We start from the raw sequence: 19794 nt of genomic DNA on the forward strand, positions 1-19794 counted from the left end.
ATCACAGAGCCGCCTTCAACAAGGGGCCAAGAAAAAAAGAAAAAAAATCTCTTCATCCCACCCCGCCTCTCAAGGAAATAGAAAGTTTTAAAGCCTTCGAGAAAATAATGCCCCTTTGGTAGGAGGAGTTAAATTAATTGGTCTTTGTGGTTTATCAGTCCATCTGAGCATGTATATTTCTGCTCATTCCTAGAGCAAACAAAGGTTATTAAAGACTAAAGAATCTTCTTTCACTCAATGGATGTTTAATGACTTTTCACATTAAGGCCACATCATTGTTCTTGTCTGCAGGGGCATGCAAAGGTGAAATAGAGCCTTGGTGCTCCGGAAGCAAAGTGCCTGGTGTCCTTAAGATGAGAACAGCAATAATAATCACACCTTTCCTGTACTGTGTACCAGACATTGTACCAGGTGCTTCAACACATGATCCTTTATAACACTCAGATAGGACGATCTCCCCTCCTGGGCCCCTGACTCTTCTCATTGATCTCTTTTTTGTTTGTTTTTATTTTTGAGAGAGGGCCTCACTCTGTCTTCCAGGCTGGAGTGCAGTGGCACCATCTCTGCTTACTGCAAACTCAGCCTCCCAGGCTCAGGTGATTCTTCTACTTCAGCCTCTAGAGTACCTGGGACCACAGGCATGCACCATCATGCCTGGATAATTTTTCAGGTTTTTGGTACAGACGGGGTTTTGCCATGTTGCCCAGGCTGGTCTCGAACTCCTGGACTCTAGAGAGCCACTCACCTCAACCTCCCAAAGTACTGGAATTACAGGTGTGAACGACACATCCAGCCTCTCACTGATCTCTTGACTCTTCCCTGAACACTGGATGTGCTCCTGCCTCGGGATCTGGCATTGTTTTCTCCAAGGACCATTCTTTCCCCAGATATCCAGGTCTCACTCCCTCACTGCATGCAGGTTTCTGCTCCAGTGTCACCGTATCTGGCAAGCCTTCTCTTGATCACTGCAGGTAAACTAGCAATGTTGTCACCTCATCCCACTTATTTGTCTTCACTGACCTTGTCCATTTGAAATTAGATATCCATTTGAAATTGATCTGGAATCAGGTAGTGGTGATGGTTGCACAACTTTGTGATATACTAAAAACCTCTGAATTATGTACTTTCAAAGGGTAGAATTTATAGTATGTGAAGTCTGTCTCAACATAGCTGTTTAATAAAATAGAATAAAAGTTGTTGCCATCTTTCTCCCCTGCCAGGAGACAAATAAGAGTTGTTTTTGTTTTGTTTTATTTTTATTTTGTTTAAACAAATTCTCACTCTGTCATCCAGGTTACAGTACAGTAGTGCTATCTTAGCTCATTTCAACCTCCACCTCCCAGGCTCAAGCAATCCTTCCACCTCAGCCTCCCAAGTAGCTTCAGCCTCCCAAGTAGCTACAGGTGCATACTACCATGCCCAGCAATTTTTTATAGAAATGGGGTTTTGCCATGTTGCCCAGGCTGGTCTCAAACTCCTGGACTCAAGTGATCTGCCCACCTTGGCCTCCAAATGTGCTGGAATTACAGGCTTGAGCCACCATGCTCAGCCTGTCCTAGCTATTTTCTTGAGGTCTAGAGAAACATGAGCACAAAGCAGGCACCCAATAAATATTTGCTGAATGAATGAACATGTGAGAAGAAACTTTGAAAACTAAAGCAACATTAATTAGCCACAAGGATGTTAGTGTTTTTATTCCACAGATACTGATAGGTTTCTTCTAGAAGTCAGAGCAAGATAACTTCTGGCACAGTTTGTCTGCTTCTCAAATAATTAGTTGGGCTTCTAGACTTTCTTCTTCTTCTTTTTTCTTTCTCTCTCTCACTGTTTTTTTAGTCAACTGCAATGTCATCAAGCTGAGAAGTAAAAAGAACACTTCATCACATAAATAGAAGCAAGGATAAAAAAAAACCTTATGATCATTTCAATAGATGCCAAAAATTTAAATAAAATGCAACATTGATTTATGATAAAAGCTCTCAACAAACAGCATATAGAAGGAACATCTCAACACAATAAAGACCATATAGGACAAGCCTACAGCTAATATAATACTGAATGGGAAAAAACTGAAAGCATTTCCACTAAGATCTGGACCAAGACAAGGATTCCCACTTTCACTACTTTTATATAACGTAGTACTAGAAGTCCTAGCCAGAGTAATTTGGCAAGAGAAATAAATAAAGGGCATCCAAATTGGAAAGGAGAAAGTCGGATTATCCTTGTTTGCAGATGACATAATCTTATATTTACAAAAACCTTTAGGCTCCACCAAAAACCCTTAGAACTGATAAATGAATTAGTGAAGCTGCAGGACACAAAATCAACTTAAAAAAATTGATAATGTTCCCATACACTAACAGCAATCAATCTGAAAAAGAAATCAGGAAAGCAATACCATTTGCAACAGACACACACACACATACACACACACACACACACACACACACACCCTAGGAATAAATTTAAGCAAAAAAGTAAAAGATCTCTCACTGATGAGAGAAATCGAAGAGGACAGAAAAAAAAAAATGGAAAGATATCCTACATTCATGAATTGAAAGAATTAATAGTGTTACAATGTCTGTGCTACCCAAAACAATCTATAGATTTAATGTAATCTCTATTAAAATACCAGTGACATTTTTTTACAGAAATAAAACAAATAATCCTAAAATTTATGTTGAACTAGGAAAGACCTCAAATAGCTAAACCAATCCTGAGCAAAGAGAACAAACCTGGAGGCATCATACTATCTGATTTCAAATTACACTACAAAGCTATAATAACCAAAACAGCATGGTACTGGCATAAAAACAGACACATAGATCAATGAAACAGGATAGATAAACAATATACAAATCCACACACAGCCAAATAATTTTTGGCAAAGGCACCAAGAACATACATTGGGGAAATGACAGTGTCCTTAAATAAATGGCTCTGGAAAAACTGGATACTCATATGCAGAAGAATGAAACTAGATTTCTATCTTCCACCATATACAAAAATCAACTCAAAATTGATTAGACTTAAATGTAAGAATCAAAAGTATAAAACTATTAGAAGAAAACACTGGGGAAATGCCATAGGACATTTGTCTGGGCAAAGATTTTTTTGGTGTAAGGCCTCAAAAGCACAGACAGCAAAAACAAAAATAGACAAATGGAACTAAATCAGGTAAAAAGCTTCTGCATAGCAAAGAAAATACTTAACAAAGTAAAGACACAACCTACAGAATGGTAGAAAATATTTGCAAACTATCCATCCAACAAGAGATTAATAACCAGAATATATAAGGAACTAAAACACCTCAAGAGCAGAAAAACAAATAATCTTCCTTAAACATGGGCAAAAGACCTGAGTAGACATTTCTCAAAAGAAGAAATATAAATAGAAGCTGGAAGTGGTGGTGTGTGCCTGTAGTCCCAGCTACTTGGGAGGCTGAGGTGGGAGGATCAATCGAGCCCAAGAGTTTGAGGCTAGCCTGGGAAGCATAGCAAGACCCCATCAAGAAGCAAAAAGAGAAAGGGTAGGGTAGGAAAGGGGGAGGGGAGGGAGAAGGGGAGAAGAAGAAAAAGGAGGAGGATGAGGAGACATATAAATGACTTACAGGTATATCTTAAAATGCTCTAATCATCAGGGAAATGCAAATCAAAACCACAGTGTGATATCATCTCACCCAGTTAGAATGGCTATTATCAAAAAGACAAATAATAACAAGTGCTGGTGAGAATGCAGAAAAGGGGAATGCTAGGACACTATTGATGGCAAAGTAGAACAGCCATTATAGAAAACAGTATGGGGATTCCTCAAAAAACTAAAAATAGAACTACCATATGATTCAGCAATACCACTGCTGGATGTATCTCCAAAAGAAAGAGAATCAGTATATCAAAGAGGTATCCGTACCCTCCTATGTTTACTGCAGCACTATTCATAATAACCAAGATATGAGATCAACCCAAGTATCCATCAATAAATGAATGAATAAAGAAAATATGGTACATATACACAATGGTGTATTATTCAGCCTTAAAAATAAGTCTGTCATTTACAGCAACATGGATAGAACTAGAGGTGATTATGTTAAGTGAAATAAACCAAGCACAGAAAAACAAATATTGTGTGTTCTCACTCATATGTATGAGCTAAAAAACAAAAAGTGGATCTAATGGAGGTAGAGAGTAGAACAGTAATTACCAGAGACTGGAAAGGGAAGCTGGGACGGGGAGGAGGAAGAGAAGTTGGTTAATGGATAGAGATATAAGTCAGATTGAAAGAATAAGTTCTAGCATTTGATAGTACAGTAAGGAAATTATAGTTAGTTATTTATTATATATTTCAAAATAGCTAGAAGAGAAGAATTGTAATGTTCTTAATACAAAGAAAAGATAAATGTTGACTGGGTGCTGTGGCTCACACCTATAATCCCAGTACTTGGGAGACTGAAGCAGGAGGATCACTTGAGCCCAGGAGTTCAAGATCAGCCTGGGCAAAATAAGGAAACCCTGTCTCTACAAGTAGTTTTTAAAAATTTGCCAGATGTGGTAGCATATGCCTACGGTCCCAGCTACTTGGGAGGCTGAAGTGAGAGAATTGCCTGATCCCAGGAGGTAGAGGCTGCAGTGATCATGCCACTGTACTCAAGCAGTGGGAGACAGAGTGAGACCCTGTCTTAAATAAAACAAAAAGATAAATGTTTGACGTGATAGATATCCTAATTACCTTTATTTGATTATTATACATTGTATACTTGTATCCAAATATTACATGTACTCCAGAAATATGTACAATTATGATACCTCAATAAAAAATAAAAATAAACAAGGAACACTTAACTGACAGACATTTCTTGATTCATACACTGGCTCTGCCAGTTATAGTGTATGAACTCAAGTGAAATCACTTATTTCTTTGAAACTCGGTTCCTGGATTTATAAAATGGAGATTAAAATATCTCACTGGGTCCTTATGAGGATGGGATAACAGAATGTACATGGAATAGTCTAGCACTTCTAGATATATAACAGCTAGCCAAGAAATGTCCAGATATCTGCCAAAACATCAGTGACAGATCTTGAGGGGAATCACACTTGAACTGCAGGTTCAATAGCCTCAAAAAATAAAATTCAGTTCTCAAGAATTGTAAACCTGGATTTCAAAGCAATTAGAAAATGCAATGACTGCCCTTCCACAGGGTATCTGGTTACATCCCACTTCACTCCTCGTCTTCCATCTTCGTGAATGTTGATTTTTCTACTCTCACTGTTGACTTCCCCTTCCACGCCAAGGGAATCACTCAGTACAAGAGAGTGGGGACACAGAGTGCTGGCTTTCCAGCCAGACAGGCCTATGTATGAGCCTGAGATCTGCCTCATTGTAACCTTGAACAAGAAGCTTAGTCACTCAAATCCTCAGTTTCCTTATCTAGTCAATAAGAATCATTATCATGTGCAATTCTCTCACGCACATGCTTTCTCTATCTTTATCTCTGTCTCTCTCTCTGTTTCTGTAGTTGAGCCAAAGTGAGTGAAGTAACAGACATGCAAATACAATACATATTACTAATAATGTAAGTGCCTCTGTCCCCTACCTCACTCACTGGATGTCAGCTTTGAGAACTGTTCAGAAATGCATTATTTCATTCACTCAATCACTCAATATTTAATGAGCACCTATTCTATGCCAGATGTCAGTTTTTTGTTTTTTGTTTTTTGTTTTTTTGGGATACAGTCTCGCTCTGTCACCCAGGCTGGAGTGCAGTGGCACGATCTCGGCTCACTGCAAGCTCCGCCTCACCAGGTTCACACCATTCTCCTGCCTCAGCCGCAGATGTCAGGCTTTGAGGAAACAGGTTTACAAGGCGGATGCAATCATTTGTTCATTCCCCTATGGAGCGCAGAGTCTGCAGGTCCTCAGGTGAAAGAACTCTCTATACTGCCCTCAGACCACATTTCAAGAAGACCAGCAAGACCCAGCTCTGTAAAGAGCAAGGAGCCCACTAGTACTTCTTTTCCTTCTCTGTAGTCCCAGAACTCTAGGAATTTGAATTCCTAGAAAGAAAGGTCTTTTGTCTCTCCCCTTGGTCACACAAATAAACTAAGGCAAACCATCTCTCTAGCTCCCAAAACATCCAGATTCCTTGAAAAGATGAAATCTGGGCCAGGCACAGTGGCTCATGCCTGTAATCCCAGCACTTTGGGAGGCCGAAGTGGGTGGATCATGAGGTCAGGAGATAGAGATGATCCTGGCTAACACTGTGAAACCCTGTGTCTACTAAAAATACAAAAAATTAGCCTGGTGCGGTGGCAGGCGCCTGTAGTCCCAGCTACTCAGGAGGCTGAGGCAGGAGAATGGTGTAAACCCGGGAGGCAGAGCTTGCAGTGAGCCGAGATCACGACACCGCGAAAGAGCGAGACTCCAACTCGAAAGAAAGAAGAAAAGAAAGAAAGAAAGAAAGAGAGAGAGAGAGAGAGAGGGAGGAAGGAAGGAAGGAAGGAAGGAAGGAAGGAAAGAAGGAAGGAAGGGAAGAAAGAAAGAAGAAAAGAAAGAAAGAAAGAAAGAAAGAAAGAAAGAAAGAAAGAAAGAAAGAAAGAAAGGAAGGAAGGAAGGAAAGAAAGGGGGAAGGGAAGGGAAGGGAGGAGGGAGGGAGGGAGGGAGGAAGGAAGGAAGGAGGAAAGAAAGAAAGAAAGAAAGAAAGAAAGAACGAAAAGATGAAATCTGATTCCCAGTCTCAAAGGCCAATGATACAAGAAGCTGAGCTACCATCAGACAAGACCCCAGTAAGAGGGAGCTTCAAAGAATCACCAGATTGATCAGACTCCCTATCCACACTTGGAAACAGTTCTTAGCTATTATTAGGATGAGAAAGGATCTTCATGGATATACCATCTTCATGAACTTTCTTTGCAGCACTGAGGTTTTCTTTTCAAAAAGGAAGTTTCTCTTTCTTCCACGGACCAATAGCCTCTTTGAAAACAAAAGTATTAATCCTCATGGACAGTAAGACAATTTTAAGTTTTGGAGTGTGACAGGCAGGGTTTGACTCCCTGGCTCTCCTTGAAAAAAAAAAAAAAAAGCCTATGCAAACATCAGGGAACTTTGTTTTATTGCTTGCCTTAATTACAATTTGGTGAGAGGAACACACCCTTCTTTCCAGGAGACACTGTCTACCCAGAGCTTGGGAAAAAAACAGAGTCCCCCTCTGACCTTTGTCATCAACTTTTTGCCTCTCCAGCATTTTTGTTGTTGTTGTTTTGTTTGGTTTGGTTTTTTGGGGTTTTTTTAGACGGAATCAGCTCTGGCATCCAGGTTGGAGCGCAATGGCATGATCACGGCTCACTGTAGCCTTGACCTCCCGGGCTCAAGCAGTCCTTCCACTTCAGCCCCCCAAGTAGCTGGAACTACAGGCATGCGCCACCACACCTGGCTAAGTTTTTAATTTTTTGAAGAGACAAAGTCTCCCTATGTTGCCCAGGCTGGTCTCAAATTCCTGGGCTCAAATGATCCTCCCACCTCAGCCTCCAAAAGTGCTGAAATTACAGGCATGAGCTACCATGCCTGGCCCATTTTTAACCTTGGAAAGATGACTTTCCATGCTGTCACAATTCCCCCTTGCTAGGTACTATTGTATATCTATAAATTTAGACGCTTAGATCTGCTTTCACAGTTTCTGCTCACAACGTCTGGATTTAACATTTGCTACATAGATCAATTTCTCTCTTAAAAACATTGGATACTTTCATATCTAATAAATTATTTTACAATGCATCACCAATTGCATTATCTCATTTAATTCTTGTAGCAATTTTGTGAGGTAGGTATAATCCTTATTACAGAGGAAGAAACCAAGACTAAGCAATTTTATAGGGAGTTAGATGAAGATCCAAATCCACGTCCTCAGATTTCAAGTTCAGTATTTTCCATCGACTCCACAGCTGTCTTACAGAATTTTTCTAAAGCTCTCTTGGAAATTAAATATACATATATAAATATATATTATATATATATAATAAACACATATAACACTGCCCTTATTTTATAGGCAATAATAAAATTAGAAATCAGTGCACAGTTTAGCCACAGTGAAACAGAGAATAGAGCTCTCTTCTTTTCTCTACCTAGCCATTTTGCCATAATCTAGAAGATTTAAAGCAGTTTTAATGCATTGAACTTTCTTTAGACTGCTCAGTCTTTATCTGTCGATGCAGAATAAATTCTGTTTTCTACATTTATAAGTGAATCACTGCAAGGCCCAGAGAGGTGGCTGAGGAGTGAAATGATCTGGGGTTCCAACAACAGCCAGAACCACTCTTGAAGGGTGAGGGTCCATGAGGAGTGCCAGTAGAGCCACCAAATTCCACTGTGGTATAAGGGTATTAGCACATACATACTCTTTCTTCATGGTTTTCGGCATTAGGTAGCTTCTGGAAAGCTGTATGAAGTCACACGTTTATCAAGTCACTCAATAAGTATCTGTAACAGGGATCATCCTTTAGGGAAAATACAGAATTGTCTTTTCCTTCCCTTCTCACCCCACACACTGTTGTTCATGATGTTCCCTCTTTTTGCCTAGAGGCACATATTCCTTATTAAATTTGAAAAAAACCAATAAATTAAACCTCATTGAAAGGAAAAAATGGCTTTCTACATTGCATACTTCTCCATCACCTATCAAAACTCAAGTCTAGTGGACTTGGGATTGAGAGTTTCCTACAAGCTATAAGGTAAAGGAGGAGAAACAGAAGATGCTCACAAGACAAAAACAAAGGAAGATGAGGGAGAAGGAGGAGGTAAAATGTCACCCCCAACTCCCTATAAGATTAAAAGCAATAGATGGGAGAAGAAGTAAAGGATAGCACCAAAACTCTTAATATAGCTGTGAACTCCAAATGTTGGCATAGCAGACAAGTTTCAGAAACGGTTGACATTGGTGCCTTGGACAAGGGACTTGCTCTCAGACACATTTTGTAAAAGAGAAGATCCTGAGACCAAAGGGAAGAAACAGCTCTGATAGAGAGTTTAGATTTGGAATAAGCCAAGTACATGTCTAATTGACTGTGAGTTAATCCAGATGAAAGTGTTTTAAAGCAGAGAGACAGAGTTTCCCTTAACTGGCAAACTTCTCCTCCCCACCCATCCCCCAGGGAATGGGAGTGGAAGTTCCATTACAAAATAAGGTCATTTATTGATAAACACAGAATTTATTTTTTAAACTGGGACACTTCTGAAGGTGAAAAGGAGCGCTATTAATAATTTCTCCAGAATAGCAAGTATACATCAGAACTGTCCCAAGCAAACTAGTTAGTAGGATCTCCCCAACAATAGAAAACAAAAAGGCCTCCTTTCATTTTGTCTCTTAGTTGTCATGTGTAAATATCTACCCCCACTCATTTAGTGTCTCTCCTGGACAAAACACAGTGGGAGAAGGGGTGCTTCTCTAGGGAAAACTAGCCCTCTACCCTGCTTTGCTGAATGTGGTACCCAAACTGTAGGGATGGCTGGAGGGAAGCCACAGCCTCAGGCTCTCAGATGGTAAAGGGCAGTGGGAATGCAGGAAGATGGAGACCCCTGCCCACTGGGATAAGGATGTCAGGAAACGTGCTAAGAAAAAAGGTACCCCAGAGACAGGGGGAACTTGAAATTGTGGAAATTAGAAAGAATATTAGAATGGAGGTGAAAATATTTCAGGATGAAAGAAGAGTATCAAGCAGAAATGTGAAAGCGGGGTCCATGGATATGAACAGGGCACTACAAGGCATTTATTTTGGCAGCACAGCTGTGTGCAGCAGACACTGGTAATGACCATTCCTACTGCCATTTCCTTCTTCCTTTCACAGAAAACCCAACTTTGTTCTGAGTGACAATGGTCCCAGCTAAACATATGTGGATCTTCCTGGCTCCACAGTACTCTGACCAATGAGATCTCATGGAAGTTCTTGTCCAGGACACTCTTTTCCAAAGCCCCACTATGAGAAAGCCCTTTACCCATCACTCTTCACCTTTATTTTAGCCAGGCCGAAGCCATGCCTGGAAGTGCAGGGGCCATCTCATCTTCTGGGAAGAAAGTTATAGTCTGTGAATGGCAGAGCAGGAGAACAAAAGGAACCAGGGTTGTTGGTGGCGTACACACGCTGCCATACTAGCCCTAAATTGTCTACCTTGAACTTCCTGTTGCATGAGACAAATACATTCCTTAATTGTTTGTTCCACTGTCAGTGGGATTTTCTGTTATTTTCAGGCAACACAGTTTTAAATAAATAGATGTAAAACGGATGTAAGACCAGTTGCAAATCAAATAGTGAGGGCCTTGAATACCAAGCCACTGGTCTGTGGAGTGTCGTATATACCACAAATGATAAGCTTGAAAAAAATAAACAGTAGACAAGTGGAATCTGAGGACACTGTTATTAAGATTTATTTTTCATTGTTTGTTTTTGTTTATTGCAAATAGCTGGGATGGTCAATATAGTCCTTAAAGTCAGCGGCCAATCAAAACCTTCAGAAATACTTGAGTTCGTGACTATTAAATTTTTTTAATTCCAGCATTAACTGAGCACCCATTGTGGGCTAGTTTCCAGAGTAAACTGAACATTTTATGTCACTACTCTTAAAATGCAAAAGGTTGACATCTGTTCCCATTCTGAAATATCTTTCTCTGTTGGCTCCTGAATTTCCTGAAATGCATGATTACAGCAGAGTAAAACAGATTTTTCAATTATTATATTCCTGGTTTGAAAAGTTTAACCAGGTTTACATACTCAGGAAGTCAATGTTTGTATACCTGACCAAGATTCAGCTCAGAGAAAAGCATCACCCACAAAGTTCAAAGCTGATAAACAGCAGAAATCAGGCATCTCATAACCTAATCATCTAACTCAAACTGCAACATCTGCTGAAGAGTCTAGAGGAATTTGCTGGAGAATGGGCTTATCAACAACCTCTCTGAACACTCCTTTTCTTCTTACTTCCCAAATACACCATGGTTAAGGCTCAGGAGCAAGAATTAACAAAAAAATCTTTTTTTTTTTTTTTTTGAGACTGGATCTTGCTCTGTCTCCCAGGTTGGAGTGCAGTGGCATGATCACAGCTCATTTCAGTATCCATCTTCCAGGCTCAAGGGATCCTCCCACCTCAGCCTTCTGAGTAGCTGGGACACTACAGGTGTGCACCTCAATGCCTGGCTGATTTTATTTTTATTCTTAGTAGAGACTAGGTCTTGTTATTTCTGAGCTCAAGCAATGCTACCAGCCTTGGCCTCCCGAAATGTTGGGATTACAGGTGTTAACCACCACCCCCAGCCAAAGAAAATAATTTCAAGGAGAAGGAAATACCATGCCCACTGCTACCCTAGTGCCACATCCCATGGCTAAAGGGCATAGTCTGCTGTCCAACATACGCAACACCATAAAGTGATGTAGACAGCCATTCGTGCACGCCTTGAGTCTACAGCATTGCCTCCAGATGATCCTTGCAAATTTCAGAGTGAGTGTGGCATGCAGTTGAGGACATACACTCAGAATAGAATTGCCTTGGTCTCAATTCCAGCTCTACAATTTATTAGCCGTTTGACCTTGAGGATAATAACAATGTCAACCTCACAGGGTTGTAAAGATTAAATAAATTAGCACGTGTATGATGTTTGGAAAAGTCCCTAATACATAGTAAATATTTCAAAATATGAGAAGATTAAAGTGGAGCAGTTCTAGGGAAGCTTGGGATAGAGCCCAGAGCTTTGTCTGTTGGGATTTTCCCCCTTGTCCCTCTCCAAGAGGCCCAGCCCCAAAGTTTACTCCTATCTTAGAAAAGTCTCTCACTTAAGTTAACCAGATATTAGGGAGACTCTGTGGGTGGAGAGGGGTGATGACTGTTTAAGTCTCTGCTATGTTTTTATTTTTGTGAGTTCCCTCGACCAATATTCTGTATTTTTCTACTCCAATCCCCGATTCTAGTTTACTGAGAAGTGATTGTAGCTTTTTCCACTTTCCAACCTAAATTAGTATCATTTAATGTTCTTTAAATAGTTCAGAACTATGGTGATAAAAAGGAAAAAGAAAGCATTTCAATAATGCTACATTTCACGATTACAATTCAACATGCACACACTTGTCTTTATTTAAAACCTCTTCCACAGTATATCTAAAATCTGTGACAGCTTTTCCTGCTCAGTATTTAAAAACAGTTTTATCTCCCTTTGAAAGAAAAGCTTCCCTAAGGACCAGCTATTCACTGCCAATGTCAAAACAGGTGAAATATGGAAATAGCTCTCACCAGCAACATGTTTTCTCAACATATGTTTGCTACACAGCAAAGGGTAGCAAAAAAAAAAAAAAAATGAAGGATTGAAAATAAAAAAAACCTGGACTTTGCAGACCATTGTTTCCTCTATTTATGATTTGTTATGCAACTTTGGATAAGAAACTTTCTCTCTCTGAAACTCAGTTTTTCTATTTTAAAATGAGGGGCTTAAATTAGAATGATGGTCTTTTCTTACTCCTTCTTTCTTGCCTTCCTGCCTCCCTCCCTTCCCTACCTCACTTTCCCTTCTTCTTTCTTTCCTTTTCTTCCTCATATTCCTCCTTCTCTCCTCCTCTTCCTCCTGCTTCTTTTCCTGTCTTTCTTCCCTTTTTCTTTCTTTCAATAATAGAGAACCCTCCCTCCCCAAAATGAGCTCCCATCCAGTTGGCCAGCATATTGCACGTGAAAATGGAGCCTTCTTTAGAAGGTGCTCCTCACTGGTCTCCTCCTCGCCGTCAGGCGTGCACCTGGCAGCTAACTGGCTCCCTATATCTCCTTAGGACCCAGTTTGGAAAAAAAGAAAAAGAAAAGAAAAGAAAAATCACCGAATTACAGGATGAGAAATCATGCCGATAGTGCAATGCACGTGCACTTTGGAATAACACAGGCTTCAGTCCCAATCCTTGTTCACGTCTGCCCTTACCAGGGTATGATTGAAGAGTAACTTGACATGAATTACACCTTGAGCCCTCATTTGTTCATCTCTAAAATGGGAATAAAAACATCCACAGAATAATACTGTGAGAATTAAAGAGAAGAGTATTTTAAAGCATGAGTTAAATTCCTAGTTTGTAGTAAGGGCTCAATAAATATTAACCTGTTTATTACCAGGAAGACCAAATGTCCCCCCCAGGACAGCCCTTATTTGCAGTCCTGGCATAATTATTTATTGCATACCCCTTCACTCTCAAAAGGTTTTGGTTTGGGCAATAAATTATATGACTATTTATTACTATCTTCTTCTATTTTTTTATCTGTAGAGATAAATCTTGCTACGTTGCCCAGGCTGGTCTTGAACTCCTGACCTCAAGGGATCCTCCCACCTCAGCCTCCCAGAGTGCTGGGATTACAGGCATGTGCCAATACACCTGGCCACCATCTTCTTATCTTCCCTCTCCAGCTTTGGTTCTAGGGCTTCCAAAATATGCAGGAGTCAGTTGGTTATGTCTTAGAATTCCACAAGAGGCCACAGGTAACCTAATGTCAAGGCACTAAGAATGTGGTTAGTACCATTGCAGGCAGCTCACAGGCAGAGGAAACATATACTTCACCAAGGAAGAGGTGCCCTCAACCCAATAACTAGCAAGTTCCATGGGCATACTCATGTGGAATCACAGTGGACAAAAGTCCTGAAGAAAGCTAGCTCGCCAGAAAAGCCAGCATTTGCTTATGTTAGAGGGCACGAGTTTAGAGGAAGCAGTCCCTCACTCACTTTATGTCTCCCTCCATCTGATGTTTTCTCTCCTTCTGAACACAAGCACACACAATTCACTCACACGGTTGGGAAAGAAAGCACTTGCATTGTAAATTCAGAGCTGAGAGTAAAAGAGCACAGATCTTAAGATGTATTTGGACACAGTGAAATGTGTGTGTATGAGTGGATAGTGTGTGTGTGTGTGTGTGTGTGTGTGTATGCTTTGTGGTTATCATCAAGTAAATTCATTACAAGCCAACAAACATTCACAAAATTTTTTTAGCCTTCGTGACTGTGTCCTCAAACCATTGACTTATTTGTGGAACTCACTAGTATCTTCATTTGAGTGAAGCACTTCAAAACTGCTTTAGGCTTCTCCATCAGCCTTGAGAACAAGAGAGCAAACACAGCATCACTTATCACTTTGGCAAGCTCAACAAACAGCATTTCAGAGTGTTAACAGCCCTTAATAAGGACTCTCACTGGTGTTAAACAAACAGCATTAAGTTGAGAGAAGCAATCAGCAGCCTGATCTCAGTATTGACTGATCATTATCAGGCTTGGCCTCAGCTGGCTTGGTGTGGTGCATGCCTGCCCCAGCACACTCTGATGAGAGCTGGTGTTACTGGCCACCTGGGAAATGGAGGCCTTATTATTTAAACACTCAGCTGAAACTTGCGGTTGTCAACAGACCTTTGTGTCACTTTCAAATGCCAGAGGTCATCTTGGAAATGGAATTTGAAGATTTAAATATTGGGATGTCTGGAATATTTTCATGACTTACTGCATCAGTGGGGCAGAAGTTTCAGAAAAATCCACGACCCTTAGTGACTGTACCTGGGAATTTGTCTCACTGGGAGGGAGGAAAAGGGTGTATGATCATGGGAAAGACAAGTAGTATTTTAAAGGCTTACAGGCAAGTAACTATGTCATTTTAGAGTTGGATCTACTTTCAAAGCTGGGCTACCACTAGCTCTGTTTTAAATAACCTGGAGTTTAAACATTTGATGATTTAAACTGTCCATGTTCCCCCTTCCCCACAACTAATGAAACCCCACTCACTTTTCCCAATTTCACCCACAAAACCACTCACCTCCTCTAGGAAGTTTTCTCCTCACTCCACCTTCCCCAAACTCCAGAAGAAAATTGTATTTTATCCTCTAAACTTCCATAATGCAAACATCAGCTGGGTAAGAGTCACTGAGATGCTTGTAAAAATGCAGGTGCCTCTAATCCAAAGACTGGAAGTCCTGGCTCCATATTTCAATCACTTTGGGACAATTGAAAAACAAAACAAAACAAAAAACACAAAAGCTCTCCAGGTGAACCCTATATTCCGACAGTTGAGAACAACTCCTCCTCCCCAAAGAGATTCTCATTCTGTTTACCTGGGGTAGGACTCCAGAATTTTAATTAATTATTTATTTATTTATTTGGAGACAGAGTCTCACTCTGTTGCCCAGGCTGGAGTGCAGTGGTATGATCTCTGCTCACTGCAACCTCCACCTCCCAGGTTCAAGAGATTCTCGTGCCTCAGCCTCCTGAGTAGCTGAGACTACAGGCATGAGCCACAGTGGCTGGCTAATTTTTGTATTTGTAGTAGAGACGGGGTTTCACCATGTTGGCCAGGCTGGTCTCCAACTCCTGACCTCAAATGATCCGCCTGCCTTGGCCTTCCAAAGTGCTGGGATTACAGGTGTGAGCCACTGTGCCTGGCCGAGAATTTTGGAGCAGAGATACTCAGTCCACATTTGAGCAATGCTGCCATGCCCTTTGGGTGCTAAATGGGGCCTGATAACTATCACATTAACACTGCTTTATAAGGAGCATACATTCCCGAAACTGGGGGTCCTTTAGTCTTCTAACCATTACTATGCCTTTTGCATACATAAGATTAGAGGTTAAAGCTCAGGTATAGATTAATTGATCTACTTCATAAAAAAGATTGCCGAATATGTGGGAGTAGGGGAGGGAAGTGGATACTGGGATGGAAGAAACTGAGGCCAGCAAGGCTGCGGAAAAGGGAAAGCAGGAAACTCATGACTCTAGCACATGACCATGTCCCAGAACCAACCTTGAATGATGAAAATGTTGCAGAGGAATGTTGTAAATTGTTTGCTAAGGTGTGCAAAGCAATCTCCTTCCTCCATGTCCCTTTAGAACTCAAGTAAAGAGAGGTGCTGGAAGCCTTCCCTACATTGGCAAGGGTGGGAAAAGGGAGGAGGGTCTGAAGAAGCAGAGCAAGGTGATGAGGGACGGCTCACATCTGGCTCACATGTGTGGGCTTTGTCTTCTAACACAGCCTGTTACACAAAACAGGTGTTCGACAAGTATTTGTGAAACAAATAAAATAACTACTAGAAAAAAAGCTCACAAGGAAGACTGTGGTTCGTACCACTGCGAAGGACTGACAGGGATCAAAACAGAAATATCCTTATCAGTTTGCAAAGGCAAATCCTGACCTTCTCAACCTCAAGCTAGCACAATGTGCAAATGTTTGCCAAGAAAGAGCTGGCAAGTTCATAGCTTACAGAGTCAAAGAACTATCCGTGTGACATAAGGTAGGCTTTGGGTGTTTGGCTGTTACTGCTTTGGAAAAGTTTGGAGGGAAAAAAATAAAGGGGGGCGGTTCAGAATACTGGCAGAACAGTTCCCATGTGCCCTTCAATACTGATGTGCACAGCATTGGTCTTAAAGCAACTGGAGCAGGAGACTTCCACATGACACCCAGCTGGCGGAGTGAAATTTTGCCCTGAGTTCCATGTGTTTTAAGACAAAGCCACAGACTTTGCCTGGGGGTCCTACTTATAATTCAGATTCACACAGCTCAACAGCAACTTTTCTGCAAGTTATTTTACTTTGATTGGAAGCTATACGTATTTCTAAGCTGACAGAATTATCTTTAATGACTTTAGAAACAAATTTACTCGGACTAGGACTGACTCATAGGGAGACCTAGGGAGGAGTCAGGAGCAAATACCTCTTTCTCTAAGGTTCTTGAGGTAGATATTGCTTTGTTTTTGTCTGCCCAGCATTCTTAATGCCATTGGAGAACCGCTGGTCTCCAGTCTGTGTCTTTCCAGCGGAGCTGCCAGTCTCCACATCTACCGACATCCCCTTCCTCAGAACAGAGTTGGTCATGTGACTCCAGATTAGCCAATCTCAGTGCTCTATGCCTCTAGCAACAGTGATTGGTCCAGGTGTAGTTGTGTAATCTAAGCAAGGCCAATCAAAATCTTCCCTGGATTGATAACTGGGTATTGGGAATTAATAAGCTGGAAAACATGTGAACCTGGAGCTGTGGGTGGCCACAGCCTGTCTACAGGATACAGCCAATACCCACAGGGACTGTGAACTAAGGGGTGAAGAGAAGCTGGGCTCTGATGTCACCGTTGGAATCCCTGAATCCAGCTGTACCTAAAGTTGGTCTTGCTAAGTACATAAAATGTTATTTATTTGTTTAGGTTAATTTTAAGTTGAGCTTTGTTACTAATGACTGAAAATGTTGTAATGAATACACTGTGTTTATATAGTTCAGTAACCTTCATGTAGCAAAATGGGACAATAACTGCAATTAGTTATTGAATGCCCATTTGGAGTTAAGGCCTGTACTAAGACATTGACAGCATCTCTCATGTGAACATTCCACTGAACAAATGAAGTCACCTGAGACTCAGAGAGGTTGCTTGACTTTGACAAAAATCACGGAGCTAATCAAAGGAGGACTGGGGATCCTAATCTAAAATTTAAGTTTACATTGACTTCACTCTCTGCTTCCAAAGGAAGAGTGTATAGGGAGCAACACCTCTTTTGTGTTCATTAACAAGATGTCAACACTTGCCTCCGAAGCTTAGGGCCACAGAATGACTTTTGTCCTACACAAGGCTCCAAGCTTCCAAACCGGGCTCCTGAGGTTGGCAGAACCCAGCTCAAAACTCTGGCAGCAACAAAGCCTCCCTAGGGGTTGTTTGGCCTGCCTGTGCCACATGCCAGGGAATCAGTGGAGACATGCTCTGCAACTGACACTCATGGGCCTGAAAGCTGGAGGAAACACAAACACTAAGGCAGTGCATTTCATCCAGGACCTGCCACTTTCTTGGTCCATGGTGAGCTCATTCAAGCTGAAGTGGGGAAGTCAAGGAGCAGGATGGCTGTGATATATCAGTAACAGGAGTGGAACATATCCAAGACTGTCTCTGCACCCATTCTTTACTAACTTTGCTCATCCTCCTACACCCTCTCCTGCAGTTCCCTTGGAAGTAGCAGGGGAGTAACATCCTACATTCCCAAACCCCATTAATGAAAATGTCCTTTATTTGAATGTAAATTCCCATTCTAATTGTAAAAAAAATGCATGATTTTTCTGATTAAAATCCCCTTGCCAAGTTTTGAAAAATGCATGGATGTAGCCCTGCACTACCATTGTCTACGTGACATGGGCAAGTCACATGGTCTCTCTGAGCCTCAGTCACCTCTTCTGAAAATGGAAATCATGCTGCCCACCTGAAGATATCATAAGAATGAAACAAGGTGATGTGCCATCACTCCTTCTGCTGCCTGGAATGCGGCAGATGCTCCCTAATTGTAAATAATGGCAAGGTTTCCTGAGTATTCATGGGACCCAGTGCATGCCAGGCCCTATCTCCTCTGCTGAATCTTGAGTTGCTGCCTATTAAATAGCCAGCTTCTTCCAAATGAAGCGCGGGCCGGGCGCGGTGGCTCAAGCCTGTAATCCCAGCACTTTGGGAGGCCGAGACGGGCGGATCATGAGGTCAGGAGATCGGGACCATCCTGGCTAACACGGTGAAACCCCATCTCTACTAAAAATACAAAAACTAGCCGGGCGAGGTGGCAGGCGCCTGTAGTCCCAGCTACTAGGGAGGCTGAGGCAGAAGAATGGTGTAAACCCAGGAGGCGGAGCTTGCAGTGAGCTGAGATCCGGCCACTGCACTCCAGTCCGGGCGACAGAGCGAGACTCCGCCTCAAAAAAAAAAAAAAAAAAAAAAAACAAATAAAGCGTGAAGTAATTCATAGCTTTTCCCATTTTCCATATTTCATGACTCTGAAATCCCCACAAGTGGTACCTGGCCTGGTTAGATGAGGCAGAGCTATCCCAAGGTCACATAATCACTGTGATGCTACGGTTCACTATGGGTTAATCGTAGTGCTATCGTGATACAACAAGAAATACCTTGGACACCATGGGTAGAAGTCTCAGGGCTCAGGCACTGTCTCTCTGCCTCCAACTGAATCCCCAGGACCACAAAAGGGGTGCAGCTGATGAGGAGATTAGGGCCCCTAAACACTTTCTAAGATCGAAGCCTTCTTTGCTTCACTTTCCATTCTGTTAAGGTCTAGAGGTGTACACCACATATGCATGGCTAGGAAGGAGTGGTCACCCAGGCTCTAGGCTAAGCTTTTCCTACCTGGGGTGCATGGGCCGCATGCAGCCCAAGATGGCTTTCAATGCAGCCCAACACAAATTAGTAAACTTCCCTAAAACATTACGAGATTTTTTTTTTTGCAAATTTTTTTTTTTAGCTCATCAGCTATCTTTACTGTTAATGTGTTTTTACATGAGGCCCAAGACAATTTTTCTTCTTCCAGTGTGGTCCAGAGAAGCCAAAAGTTTGGACATCTCTGGTCTAGATGATCACAGGTGCACTGAAGTGAAGAAACAAAAAAATGTGTTCTAGACGTGCCCCATTTGTTCCTTGTGTGGATTCATGTAATATTGTGAAATATATATTTAATCTTCCCTCCTGTTTCTGGCATACAACTCCTAAAATCCTCAGAATCTGTAAAGTGATGTGTTTTTGTATGCTAATGAGTTGATGGATGGCTTGCAGGCCTGGGTAACTTCAGAATGAGCGCTAGTCACCAAGACACCATTAGAGGGTTGGGACTTTCAGCCCCACCCACAACCTCTGGGGTGAGGAGAAGGGCGGAAGGTTAAGTTGATCACCAGTGGCCAGTGGTTTAATCAGTCGATCATGCCTATGTAATAAAGCCTTCATAAAAATCTAAAAGGGTGGAGTTCAGAGAGCTTCTAGATAGCTGAATGCATGGAGGATCCTGGAGGA

At 41.5% G+C, this 19794-nt stretch overlaps 1 long non-coding RNA gene across 1 annotated transcript in view; it reads right to left on the reverse strand.

Annotated features, from left to right (window-relative positions):
* Positions 1 to 1664: 1664 nt before the first annotated feature.
* LOC117098870 overlaps positions 1665 to 19794 on the reverse strand; it is a 29604-nt gene continuing 11474 nt past the window's right edge. The window contains exon 2 of the long non-coding RNA XR_004443623.1: positions 1665 to 1856. This is a non-coding gene — a long non-coding RNA (uncharacterized LOC117098870). The remainder of the gene's footprint in view (positions 1857 to 19794) is intronic.

Source organism: Trachypithecus francoisi, unplaced genomic scaffold, assembly GCF_009764315.1.
Source record: "Trachypithecus francoisi isolate TF-2019V2 unplaced genomic scaffold, Tfra_2.0 Lachesis_group16, whole genome shotgun sequence".
Classification (NCBI taxonomy): domain Eukaryota; kingdom Metazoa; phylum Chordata; class Mammalia; order Primates; family Cercopithecidae; genus Trachypithecus; species Trachypithecus francoisi.